This window comes from Bos mutus, chromosome 10 (genome assembly GCF_027580195.1).
Source record: "Bos mutus isolate GX-2022 chromosome 10, NWIPB_WYAK_1.1, whole genome shotgun sequence".
Taxonomy (NCBI): domain Eukaryota; kingdom Metazoa; phylum Chordata; class Mammalia; order Artiodactyla; family Bovidae; genus Bos; species Bos mutus.
In genome coordinates, this window is record NC_091626.1 from 60234298 (window position 1) to 60248660 (window position 14363).

The 14363-nt window shown below is 42.0% G+C and overlaps 1 non-coding gene across 1 annotated transcript; it reads right to left on the reverse strand.

Moving 5' to 3' along the window:
• Positions 1 to 12615: 12615 nt before the first annotated feature.
• On the reverse strand, positions 12616 to 12720 carry LOC138989674 (U6 spliceosomal RNA). Its single transcript, XR_011465918.1, has one exon. It is a non-coding gene; the product is annotated as a U6 spliceosomal RNA (small nuclear RNA).
• Positions 12721 to 14363: the final 1643 nt, after the last annotated feature.

Below are 14363 nucleotides of genomic sequence, written 5' to 3' on the forward strand. Positions count from 1 at the left end.
CTGGATTGTCACACAGGTACAGGTAGAAGATCCAGGTTCTGAATCCACCTCCAATGCTTTGTTCTTTCTTTCAAATTTGAAATTGGCACTTTAAGCTCATGCACACAATTTGCAGAGATAAATTACCTACTAATGGATGTCACCAGCTGACAAATAATGAAGTTGTTCATCTCTAAGATGACTCTAGTAACGTAAGCCTGGTGATCTTTGTGATTTCGCTAAGTAAAGCCCCAAGGGCTATTAACCCTGATTCAATAAATGCTGAAGCCCTTACACAACCCTTTGTTTGCATCTCTTCAATAAAATGAAAATGTCAGCTGGATGTGACGCGCCTCATTCTGCTGGTGATATTTTGAAAGAGACAACTGTTTTCTCAGAGCTCATATTTCCTCTCCAGTTCCCTCCCTTCCGTGGTCCTCCCCAAGCCACCACCTGTTGGATGGTTGCTGGGAAGGTCAGGCTTTCAAATGTTGAGCCAGGACTGGGGAACTTCCCAGAAAGTGTGTCTGATTTTCAGGTCTTCTGATTTTATAGGGCAGAAACATAAGGCTTCCCTGGTGGCTCAAATGGTAAAGAATCTGCCTGCAATGCATGACACCTGGGTTTGATCCCTGGGTCAGGAAGATCCCCTGGAGAAGGAAATGGCTTCCCACTCCAATATTCTTGCCTGGGAAATCCCATGGACAGAGGAGCCTGGCAAGCTGCAGTCCATGGAGTCACAAAGAGTTGGACACAACTGAGAGACTAACACAACATTTAATGTAGGTTTCCACTGTCACAGATAATGTGAATATAGGGCATGAAAAGCAAAATTCCAAATGAGCATTTTTGCCTTGAAAGTGAAAGTCGTTCCATTGTGTCTAACTCTTTTTGACCCCATGGACTATATAGTCCCTGGCATTCACCAGGCCAGAATACTGGAGTGGGTAGCCTTTGCATTCTCCAAGGGATTTTCCCAGCCCAGGAATCAAACTCAGGTCTCCCACATTGCAGGCGGATTCTTTACCAGCTCAGCCACAAGGGAAGCCCAAGCATACTGGAGTGGGTAGCCTATCCCTTCTCCAGGGGATCTTCCCTACCCAGGAATCTAACTGGGGTCTCCTGCATTGCAGGTGGATTCTTTACCAACTGAGCTATTAGGGAAGCCCTTTTTTTTTTTTTCCTTATGCATCTTTAATAATGCTTATGAGTCAGGACACTGAGTCAAAAAATAGCAGGCTTCACCCACAGGCATTTAATCCATAAGTGCCTACTCGGTGTTCCTCCTCACACACTGTGTGATGTATCATCAGCCTCTTTGGAGGATGCTAGAGGGACAAGGGACTCAAGGTTCACAAACCTTAAACTCTACCCAGAGAGGCAACATGGACATCAAAAACATTTGGAGAACATTAGGATGATAACAACTAACACTTACATACTAAGAGACAGATCCTTCTCTAAATGCAGGCAACAATGTCAAGAGTGAGGTACTATATTTTTATCCCCACTTTACAAATAAGGAAACTAAAGCTGAGGTCACTAGAAGAGGTCAAGCTGGAATTTGAACCCAGACTCTTAATCACACTCTGTGTTGCCTCTTATGTTAACCTCTTGGAGAAGTGGCTATAAGGGTAAATAAAGCTGAGATAATAGGGAGTTTAATATCACCTCTGTAATGCAGGAGGGCTTCAAGGAGGAGGCATGAATTCCTGTGTCTGCATCTCTCATATTGGAATCTTGGAAACCTCACTGAGGCTGTGGGGTGCAACTTCCTAACTTCGGATGTCAGCTCTGTCTCTAGAAAATGTAGTCTTGGACACATTTCTTAACTTCTCTGTGTCTGTTTCCTCAACTTTAAACTAGAGGCAGTATTTCTGCTAGGCTATAATACTTCTGCAGTGGTTGTAAGAACAAAATAAGACACTGGGACTACAGGGTTTGGCACAGCTTAAACAAACAAGCTCAGTAAGTATTCACTGTTACTCCTATCACTATTATGGTTTACAGCTGGGAACAAGGTTGAGATAATGATTTCGATATGCTGGCAATAAGGGTGCACAGGGTATTGTCAAGCAGGATGGGAACTTGGATCATCAAAAGATACTAAACCACAGCAACCCGTCTACGGTTCTCTCTGTCTCTCACTCCATCTCCAGTTCTCCTCCAGTGATCAGGTCTCTTCCATGGAGTGGAGAAAATCATGGGTGGAGACCACTGCTGCCAACATCTTCAGCATATATTAAACTAGCCTAACAACCTCAGAGGAAAGAAGAGCAACACCATTCCGAGGGAAGCCTCTGACTGGCATAGCCTAGTCTTGGGATGCTCCCTGGGCCAATCACCATGGCCAAGGAAGGGTACCACTGTCATCAGTGGGAGCAAAACCTCATGGAGTGATGGAGGGCCAGTTCCTCCAAGAAAGGGGGTGCTATCCCAGGAGAGAGAGCACAGGGATGCCAGGGAAAAACAACAGATGTTCATCCTCCAATACCCACCCCTAGTACATAAAAATAGGCTTACTTTGTTACACATGGGAACATAACTTTATTAATAACCAAATACCATTATTTCTTCTGAAGGAAAAATTACTATGCTTATCAACTTGGAAATTTGAAACCACCAGCAACAAAAAGTAAAGAAGGTATTCTGTCAATACAAAACAAACTTTAAAATGTGAATCATATCACTGATAATTTTATAACTTCATTTTTATTCTGCTTCTTTGTTGTTTAGTTGCTAATAAGGGCATAAGTATTATGGCCAACTCTTTGCAACCCCATGGACTGTAGCCTGCCAGACTCCTCTGGCCATGGGATTTCCCAGGCAAGAATACTGGAGTGGATTGCCATTTTCTTCCCCAGGGGATCTTCCCAGCCCAGGGATCTAACCTGCATCTCCTGCATTAGTGGGCAGATTCTTTACCACTGAGCCACCTGGGAAGCACTTTTAATTCTAAGTTGTGGTAACTTGTTAAATTTTCTTTTCCTCCAGAGTTCCTTAAAGAGTTTTTATTTGGGAAGAGAGAAGCTATTCTGCTAGTAACGCAAGTTGTCAAAAACAAGACTTGCGAAGAATATGCTTCAGAAAACCTTGCCCTCATTTCATGGTATGTTATGCTATGGTAGCACATTTACAGAAAATTTCAATTTCTCTTTTTGATGATTTTGATGATCTTTGATGATCTTTTTGATGCGCAGGTTATTTGAAATACATCTCTTGTATCTTTTGTCAAATTTGTATTGCCTGATTCAATACATTTTTCTTGAAGTTATTTTTTTCACCAATTTAAATGACATCATTTAGAGTCTGGAATGTGAACAAGTCAGTACTGTTCTAGTCCTTGAACTCTTATAACTTGCTGAGTGATCCTTTGAATTTACTAGTGCACTTTAATCATGAGAACAGAATTGAAGTGCTCCTAAAAGAAAATATGATTTTTGTATTTATGTCAAAGAACTAATTAAAGGCATATAATTTTTTTAGCTTGCAGTTTTTCCCTGGGAAGGTCACATCCAATGTGCATTGTCAGCTGAAAAATAAAAGCAGCTCACCAGAAATCACTAGAAAAAAATGCTTAGCAGACTCTAAATAGTGACTCTTCCACCTGGCCTCAAGACAAAACTGAATCTCTTACAAGGCAAGAGGTTACAGTTTCCAGCAAGATGCAGATTCCAAAGCAATTATGTTTATGTAGGAAAAAGTCATTTATGCCCCAATTTTTTAAATGTCTAAGGTATTGATTCTTTCTCCCAGTCCTCATATCTCACACAATTACTAAGATATTGGTAGGAGACCAGTTGAATTCCTATTGGAAAACCATCTGCAATAAACTTCAGCAAGTTATCTATCTCAAGTTACTAATCCAAAAGCAGCAGTCAGGGAAATACACAGCACACTTTCTTTTCACAAACTTAAATTATGAGTTCCTCAAGAGACCCTGTCTTAATAATCCCTTTTATGTTTCCCTCTCAGGGCTGAGCATAGAGCCTTACACGTAGTAGGAGATTAATAGGTGTTTGCTGAGTTAATTCAGAGTCAGAATGATTACAATCAGCAGTGACCAGGAGGAGCCACAGCCTGATTCATACAGACTGAAAAATCCAGGGCTGCCCAAAGGTTTGAGCTGACTGAGGACTGAAGGTGGGGGAGGGGAACATTCACGCTGTAGACCCTACAGATCTGTGGATTTATTACAACAAAATCAGCATATTATGGCATTTTCCTACTGAAGCATCTTGAGGGTGTCTTTTAGTACTTTATAGGATGGCATCACCATCACCATCATGTGGGCTAGCAAGGGCCTGGACAGAGGAATTGATGAATCAGCATTCAACCCTCCAGAGATCTTGAATCCTTCAATCACTGGAAGTGGGAGGAGCAGCAAGAGGAATCCTGCTGAATAAGCTGTTGTTATGTTCATAGTAAAAGTTTAGGAGTCAAGACGTATCCTCTGATGGGGTATGTGATAGAAACCTCTCCTCCTCCCTCTCCTTGGCTCACATCCCAGTTGGTGGACTATGTGCTGCTCGCCCTGTGTGCAATACCACACACAGCAGCTGGGCCATGTCCCAGGAAAGCCACACCAGCCGTGCACTGGATAACAGGCATCAGCTCAGCCCCTGTGGTCACCCCGGCATCGGAGTGGGGAGGGGAGACAAGCTCTTGATAGAACAGCTGGGGAAGAGTCAGATAAGCTCATCTCATGACTTAAGCAGTGGTTCTTAATGGGATGATATCATATCTCAGGAGGTATTTTGGTAATTTGAAGAAGGGATTTTGGTCAGCACAGTGACATAGGAACACTGTCCTCCTGTGGTGGATACACTGGGAATCCTAAGTGGCCTGCAATTTGATAGTTTCAGATAAGGAAGAATTTTTCCAAGTCTGGCATGACTATTAAATGTTCCAGCAGGTATCCACATAGTGGAAAAACCTCTTTATCATTATATGAGCGTGGGGTTTCCTAGGTGGCTCAGTGGGTAAAGAATCCGCCTACAACGCAGGAGACACAAGAGATGTGAGTTCGACTCCTAGGTTGGGAAGATCCCAGGATCTCCCCAACCTGGGAGGAGGAAATGGCTACCCACTCCAGTATTTTTGCCTGAAAATTCCATGGACAGAGGAGCCTGGTCCATGGAGTCGCAAAAGTCAGACATGACTGAGCAACTAAGCATGAACAGAACCTACTTCTGTTTTTACATGTAACTTGAAGTCAGTTTGGATTTATCTTAACAGAAACTGATTTTTTTCATGAGTATAAATCCTATGGAAATCAGTAATTTGTTTTGTTCAGAAATATATCAAAAGTTGTTCATCACTGTGGAGAGTAAGTCCACTTGCTGATTTGGTACTGCACACACCTGTTAGTCTGTATTTATAACTGTCTCATGTAAAAATGTAACTAAAGACATTTGAGACTCCCTTCAGCAGATTCTTAAACAGATTTAGATCCAAATGTTATTAAAATATGCTCAGTCATGTCCCCATGGACTGTAGTCCGCCAGGCTCCTCTCTCCATGGGATTTTCCAGGCAAGATTACTGGAGTGGGTTGCCATTTCCTACTCCTTATTAAAATATGGCTATATGTTAACATATGTTTATAAATAAACATCATGAATTTTCCTAGTAAAACTTTTTCTTAATATTCACAATTTTGCTATCACTTATTTATAATTTTTTAGAAGTGATAAGAAACCTAGTATTGCAATTAAACATTTAGGATTGCCTGGGTTCTTCTCCACCTTACTCTACTAATAACCTTCAATGTCTACTCCTGAATGATGGCTCTTCCTCCAGTCTATCTTTTACCTTTCATCACCTACTGAAGTATACAGTCTCCAAAGTTGTTCTCATGCACTAGAGATGGAATTTTTAAAAACTCAACATGTGGTAGGATTTAAAAATAGGAATTCTGCCATAAAACCCAGTTCTTCTTCAGTTAATCTCATAACAAAACCAACAACTGATACTATATTTATAAGTAAGTCTGAGTCTGTTAGGGAGATGATGTCACACTTCCTCTTTTTCTGCACTATGTTAGTATGTAGTTTATCTTGGCATGTTATCCCTACTTTAACTAAGGTTACTTCCCACTTTCTCTTATCACAGATAAATGACTCTGTTCTGCTAATATGTATCCTCATACTAGTTCCTCCTGCAGTGACTTCCCCAGCTACTATTGCTCTTTTATTCTCCCTTATATTTTGGATGATATCTTATCTGTTTTATTCTTTTAAAGCCTGACTCATTTATTAGGTATACAAACAACCATCTGATCAATTCACTGTCTTTTAGTGAAGTGGTTCCTACCATTTAAATGTTGAAATAAATTTTATCATTGTTACATTTCTTTTGTGTCTCCCTTATAGTTGTGGTGGGCTTCCCAGGTGGCGCTAAAGGTAAAGAACCCACCTGCCAATGCAGGAGACATAAGAGACGTGGGTTCAATCCCTGCGTTGGGAAGATCCCCTGGAGAAGGAAATGGCAACCCACTCTAGCATTCTTACCTGGAGAGTCCCATGGCCAGAGGAGCCTAGTGGGCCACAGTCCATAGGGTCACAGAGAGTCAGACACAACTGAAGTGACTTAGCACGCACACACAGTCATGGTATCATGTTAATTTTATAAAGTTATGGACTTACCTGGAGTGGTCCAGTGGTTAAGACTCTGTGTTTCCAACACAGGGAGTGCGGACTCGATTCCTGGTCTGGGAATCAAGATCCCACATGCTGAATGGTGCAGCCAAAAATAAAAATAAAGTTGTAAGTATAAGTAGGTTTTTCTTATTTATGAGTTTTATCTCCAGATCCATTTTATTTACTATAAAATCTAAAGATACCAACAGCCAAGGCCAGGTGAAGAATATACTTTAGCTGGAAACCCCTGAATATCTTGGATCTTTGTCCTTTTTACAGCCAGGCAAGACCTTTATTTGGTGTACAGTCATTAGACAGGAATTAAGTATATGGCAGTGGAGGTGGTGGGGGAGCACTTCCTTCCTTCCTTCCTTCCCCTGCTTAGCGAGGTCCAGATAGTTCTGTGCTCCAGGAGGTGATGGGAGTCTACCATCAAAGGTTCAGACCTGGAGAGCAGTCATGATGCTGCTTTACAGCTAGGTCCCCTGAGATCCAGAGCCCACATTCTCCATCTCACCTGCATGTAGGTAATTTCTCAGACACTTTATTATTTACCCACTCACAAGGCCATACTTATCTTCGGGTAAACACGTAGTTGGCTCAGTGGTAAAGAAGCTTCCTGCCAATGCAGTAGATGCAGGAGACTCAGGTTCGATCCCTAGGTCAACAAGATCCCCAGAGTAGGAAGTGGCAACCCACTCCAGTATTCTTGGCAGGAAAATTCAGTGGACAGAGGAGTTAGTGGACTGCAGTCCATGGGCTTTCAAAGAGTATGTGACTGAGCAACTGAACATGTATGCACGCAGACACGTAGCAAAGCGTTCCAGCTGAATATAACTGGGATTCAGAGAATGGTGACTCAGTCGGGGTCTAGCCTGGAAGACAGAAATGACCCTGAGTACTTAAAATCATGGAGCTTTAAGGCAAGGAATACATTACACAGGAGTTGGGAAAACAAGGAGCCAATAGAAGGAAGTGTTTTAAGAGCAAGAAAGCCCAGGAGAGACAAACCCACCCTGAGATCTCTTTGCTCGTGTTGGTAAGCATTGAATGAAGGTCTGGGAGGAAGAGGAAGAGAGGCGATTAGAGGCAGAGATGGCAGTTTATCAACCCTCCAAATTAAGGATATCTGAGCCAGGGACTGGGGAGGCTACTAGGATTTCCCATGACTTAGTACTACTTTCTCAGTAAACAGAGCTGTGATTACATGTGAAATTCCTTGAAATTCCACCAAGCTGGTCATATAGAGGACACTTTCTCTGACTTCAGAGTTGATGCCCAGTGTCTTCTATTTTTATCTTCCTTAGATCATTTGAGTCAGTTTCAAGGAAGTGTGGGCAGTTGGCGATACATTCTTTTGCCTCTATCTTGCCCAGTATTATCCCAGATCTTTGTGTGTGCAAGGCAAATTCTCCAACAACCATGTCTAAAGAGTTCAAATCTCTTCTAAACCCAAACTAACAGATTTTTAGAGCACTTTATCCTTTTATCATTTTTTCATTAAAATGATGTGCATAAGGAAAAGAAGGTGAGTCCTAAAGTGAGATATTTGCCATTGGTGTGATGGTGGACACACCAAATGAACAGCTTTATTTTTTTAATTCTTGAAAATTACCTATTTAGTTGGCTATACCTGGTCTTAGCTGCAGCATGCTGGATCTCCCATCTTTGTTTCCAGCATGAGAACTCTTAGCTATGGCATAGGGGTTCTAGGACCCTGACCAGGGATCAAACCTGGGAGTGCAGAGTCTTAGCCACTGGACCAACAGAGAAGTCCCCAGTGATCAGCTTTAAACCTTAGATTCCTAAGTGCTAAAATAGGAATATTAAAACCTAGCTTGCAAATAAGTTCTGGGAAGCAACTTCCGCAATGTCAGGGATGTAGTAGGTATCCGACAAATAGTGGATGTTATTACCAAAATGACCTCTGACAGTATTTAATTTTCATTGAAAGATTTGTGGTAATAGCTGAAAACAAATAAAGATGGTAAAGTGATCCATGATGATGGTAAAGTCATCTTAAAAACAAGAGTCCTGGGACTTCCCTGGTGGTCCAGTGGTGAAGACTCCTAGCTTCCACCGCAAGGGGTCTAGGTTTGATTCTTGGTTGGGAAACAAAGATCCTGCATCCTCAAATCCAGTAGCTTTCAATTTTTCCTTATGACCCACCATAAGTAACACATTTATATAATAATACATTTCATGCATGAAACTAAGACATACATAGAACACTCCTACTCTTACTATATGTGAAAGATGCTGAGGTTTTCTATTCTATGGCACTCTATTCCATTTACTAAAAAAAAAATTCTGGTCATGAGTCAGTATGCTTCAAGTGAATGGAAAATTCTAACTCATTAGATTCTTTTTATTTTTTTAATGTGTTTAGAAGGAAGTCTGCCTAATTCATTGACGTCAGAGGAAGTGAAGCAGCTATGGACAACTGAAAAGGCAGTTACTGCTCGCCAGGAGCTTAACATGAATGTAAATCCCAACCTCAGCTACACACTCACTCTGTTTTACCACCAGAATACAAGTTCTAAATCATGCTTTACAGCTGCTTGTCATGTAACATTTGGGCAACCTCGGAGGAGTCCCATTGACAGGGACTTGTCTCTGGCTGAGTCATTAAAAAATGGCATACATCTCTATTTGCATCCATCAGGAGACGGTTAGTGATTTTTCTATTTTAAGCAGTGAAGGATGTGCCTTTGCATTCAAGGAGATTCTGAGCCCTCTAATTGCCAATAGATTTGGTGTGATAAGTATGCACTTAGTGAAGTCACATTATAAAATGAGTTGCTCAAATATTTAATCAGCTGTGCATAAAGCCCAGCCACATGGTTCCTTTGGTATAGCATTATATCCATCATGGCGAGGAGTTGCTATGGGTTACAGTTCTCCTGTCAAACATGAAAAACCTGGATTTGGGAGATGAGTTCCAGCAATGGCTTTCTCTTAGCTGAAGAAAGATTTGCAAGTAAGATGCTTGGGCCAAGCGTGCAAAAGTCTTGGATTCTTATCACACATATTCTTAATGGTTTCCTGGGAATCATCATTTTTTTCCCCTCAGCCTCATTTGCTCAGAGGGAAGAGCATATATTCTGCATGAAGCATGTGCTGAGACCTTTCATAAAGGTTAAAATAATTTGTCCAAGGATATTTTATCAGCCAGGGAAAGAAGTGAGACTCCAAATCTGGCCAGGCATTGTTGGGGAAAATGCAGTATAAGAAAGAGCTTTTGAAGGAGCTTGAAGTCTAGCGGAAGAGAGAGATCCATAAACACATTGACACAGACTTAAAAAAGGGCTCTCATGATCGGAATGAGTCACGTTGCATGGGAGAGCAAATGGGTGAATAACAAATTCTGTCATGAGTTCTTTCTATCTATCTATCTATATATGGGGATTCCTGGTGTCATTGAAGCTTTGAGAAATAAGATTAATAAAAATAACAAGCCAAGTTCCCATTGAATATGAACTTTATTTTTTATCCTAATATTTGAAATCCTAATATTTCTAAGCCCTGCCTTTTAAGAAGGGTCCTCCCAACTCAAACACTCTATATACTAAATGTTACTCAAAATAAATAGGTCACTGGGTTAAGGTTTATGAACCCTTTTGGCTGTAAAGAGATTAGTTTGTCCTACCCTTGGCTGGGCCCATTTTTTATTCTTAAAAGTCAAGAATCTGGATGTCTTCCTCTACTTAAGAAAATTAAACTCAGTCTTTTGCTCATTCTCCTTGGTTCCCTTTTTCGTATCTTCTTTCCTTTGGTAGTAACCATGACATCCATCAGTCTAACAAAGATATTAGATAAAAATCTAACATGTTAGATTGTAATATTTTCCCAAATATTACAAAGGAGCAAAAAAAGGCTAAATTTAGCCCAGCTTTCTTCCTTTCTCCAAACTAGTTCACACAGTCCTGCAATTACTTGGACACTTTTAATACTTTAACCTAAAACTTTCTTAGGAGGCAGCAAACATCTCTTTCCCAATAGTTTCAACAAAAGACTCCCTGAATATCGTAAATTCTGACTGAGGCTCATGCCCATTCCAGAACCAAAGATGGTGGCCAGGAGGCTCTATATATGGGACAGGTGCTCCAAACCTGGAGAATCCCATGGACAGAGGGGCCTGGCAGGCTAGAGTCCATGGGATCACAAAAGAGTTGTACACGACGTAGTGACCAAACAACAACAACCCATTTCACTGTGTATTTCACCAATACAGGGGGAAGAAAAGACCAAAAATATGTTACTAGAAACAGGGAGAAGAGATGTTGGGCTACCCTAAAACCACTACCATGAGTATATAAGACCCTACACAGAAATTGTAGAAGTCTTGGGAAGGGCATTGTATTTTTTAATAAAGCCTGGAATAGAAATTTGAACTAAGTCTCGTAGAGATTTTAAGAGGCAGGAAGACATCATCTAATATGTAGTTTGTGTTGGGGAAAAGAGTAAGATAAGAGATAGGTCTAGGGACCTCCCTGGTGCTTCAGCAGCTAAGAGTCTGTGCTCCCAAAGCAGGGGGCCTGGGTTTGATCTTCAGTCAGGGAATTGAACTAGATCCCACATGCTGCAACGAAGAGTTTGTATGCTGCAATGAAGAGTTTGTATGTTGCAGCAAAGATCCTGAGTGCTGCAACCAAGACCCAGAGCAGCCAAATAAATAAGTGAAATTTTTAAAAAGAGGTAGGGCTACCACGAAGCTAGTGAAGCTTAAGCTTTCCATATTTGACAGCAATCCTAAAAACATTCCATGACACTACCATTAATGAATTATAATGCTGAAACTAACTTTTCCAAACCATCAATAGTAAAATATTTAATTAATTCATACTAAAGGGAAGAATACCTATTTTTCCTCTCTATAAAATTGATATTATTAAATTAATGTAATATAAAGAGGTGATCAAGTAGTATACAGCCTAAAACTTGGGGAAAGTACTTTCGAGGTGTGTCAAATATTCATTCATAAAAATTTCATGCTGTTTATCAGGATTTTGTTATGCCTATGGTATTTGTCAGTTCTCTCTAGCTTGTTATTTGTCTTCTTTTCTCTATCAAATTAAATATTCACATAGGTACTTATGTATTTATAATTATTGCTCATTTTCTTAAAGAGATCACCAAAACTGTATAAGCTGCAGACCTCACAGAACCTGCATTTACCCTGGGATTCATCCTTTTAGAAGGATCCATAGAGTGGCCCAGAGCTTCAAGCTTACTTTCAGTGTTAATTGCTCAGTTGTGTCTGACTCTTTGTGACCCCATGAACTGTAGTCCATCAGGCTCCTCCTGGAGTGGGTAGCCATTTCCTCCTCCAGGATATCTTCCTGACCCAGGGATCAAACTCAGGTCTCCTGCGTTGCAGGCAGATTCTTTACCATCTGAACCACCAGGGAAGCTCCTTTCCCAGCAATCTCTGACCAGAAATCTTTCACCACAAACCTAAGGAGGAGAAGGTATCTGTGGCTCTGCATTCCCAGCTTAATTCCCTAGGTCACTCCTCTTGGGCAAGCCTTTTTTAATGTATATATTTTAAAAACGCATATATTTTTGGCCCTGCGGCAGACAGCATCTTAGTTCCCCAATCAGGGATGGAACTTAGCAACTGGACCACCAGGGAAGTCCCTGGACAAGCTTAATTGCCCTCTCTTTGAACCAACCAGCCTATGGGAAAGAGATATATTGGCTGGTTTAAGCCAATCACAGCCCATTCCTGGATTAGGGGTGGGGTCAGTCCCACCCAAACCACACAAGTAAGAACAGAGACAGAGGGTTAATTTTCCAAAGAAACTGGGTGTCCTGGTACCAAGGAGAAGGAGATGCTGGACAGAAAGCAGTAGGTATCTCAAAGCTGAGACTTGCATTGGGTGTAAAATTTAAGAGGGCACCAAAAACTCAGCAAGTTAAATAATATTTTAATGCACTTAAAAAAAAAAAAAAACTGAACCAGAAAACTACAGCCTGCAGGCTGGCTAAAAAAAAAAAAAAATGAAACGCTTCAGGAATTTGCATGTCATCCATGCAGGGGCCAGGCTAGTCTTCTCTGTATCGTTCCAATCTTACTATATGTGCTGCCAAAGTGAGCACCTGCCTGCATTTTTTGTTTTTTATTAATAAGTAACTTTTATAATAGTGTCTGGGCTACCTCCCAGGGGAGTTAGGCTCTGCCTCACCATTGCCTTAGAAATTTTTGAAGTTCTGGAAGAAACTTTCTGGGTCCTAGGGCTTCTTGGAACTCAGAAATTGTGAGGTGTTTTTATCCTACGTGCGTGCGTGCTCAGACGCTAAGTCATGTCTGACTGTGGGATTTCCCAGGCCAGAATACTGGAGTGTGTTGCCATTTCCTTCTCCAAAGGATCTTCCCAACCCAGGGATCGAGTCTTCATCTTCTGCATTGGCAGATGGGTTCTTTGCCACTGAGCCACCAGGGAAGCCCTTCTTATCCTATACCTGTTCCTGTGTTAGACGTTCAGTTGTGTCCGACTCTTTGTGACCCCATGGACCATATCTCACCAGGCTCCTCTACTAATGGAATTCTCCAGGCAAGAATACTGGAATGGGTTGGAGAAGATTCCCTTCTCCGTGGGATTTTCCCGATCCCAGGGATCAAACCTGGGTCTCTTGCATTGCAGGCAGACTCCTTACCTTCTGAGCCACCAGGCTATAAGTCAGCCCTAAATTGGCCTCCTGTTTCAGAGAGGTGTGGGAAAGCAGAGGATGCTCCATTTCCCTAACAATTAGGATCATCCGTTGTTGCTTAGCTGGTAAAGAATCCACTTGCAATGCAGGAGAGCTGGGTTCAATCCCTGGGTTGGGAAGACCCCTGGAGAAGTGAAAGCCTACCGTCTCCAGTATTCTGGCCTGGAGAATTCCATGGACACCGTCCATGGGGTCACAAAGAGTCCGACACGACTGAGCAACTTGGGCATCCCTGCTAGCTCAGTTGGTAAAGAATCCGCCTGCAATGCAGGAGAGCCTAGTTTGATTCCTGGGTCAGGAATATCTGCTGGAGAAGGGATAGGCTGCCCACTCCAGTTTTGCTGGGCTTCCCTTGTGGCTCATCTAGTAAAGAATCCACCTGCAGTGTGGGAGATCTGGGTTGGGAAGATCCCCTGGAGAAAGGAAAGGCTACCCACTCCAGTATTTTGGCCTGGAGAATTCCATGGAGTGTATAGTCCATGGGGTTGCAAAGAGCTGGACGCGACTGAATGACTTTCACTCATTCCCATATTAATAGCACAAGCCATTCACTTGATTTTGAAGAAAAAAGACTGGTGGGAGGCCTTGGACTCAAGCAGAGCCTCTGTCCTGTAGCTCTAGCCCCACACTCCCCCTCCTCAACCCCAAGCTGATGAGGGCAGGCGCAGCCAGCTTGCTGGCAATGCCACATGAGATCTGCTGGGGACAGATGGAGGAAGAGGCAGGCAGACCCTATCCAGCTTGCTGCCAGCCCAAGGCAGGCCTTGTTATTTGATGTGGGTGCACTGTGCGCTTCAATTACTGGGCTAGGCTTTATCTTCTCTGACAGCTCACAAAATATCAACCCCGTCACATGCTGTCAGAAGCTTGTACCTAGAAACAGCCCCAGGTATTGGTGAAAGGGAAAAATGCATCCTTCCTTCTGACTGCATGTGAGACTAGAGAGCCAGAATTTCATCAACAGGACCACAGATAACCAGTAAAAGTGACTAGTAACTCATAGGTGATCCAAACATGTCATTTTAAATAAC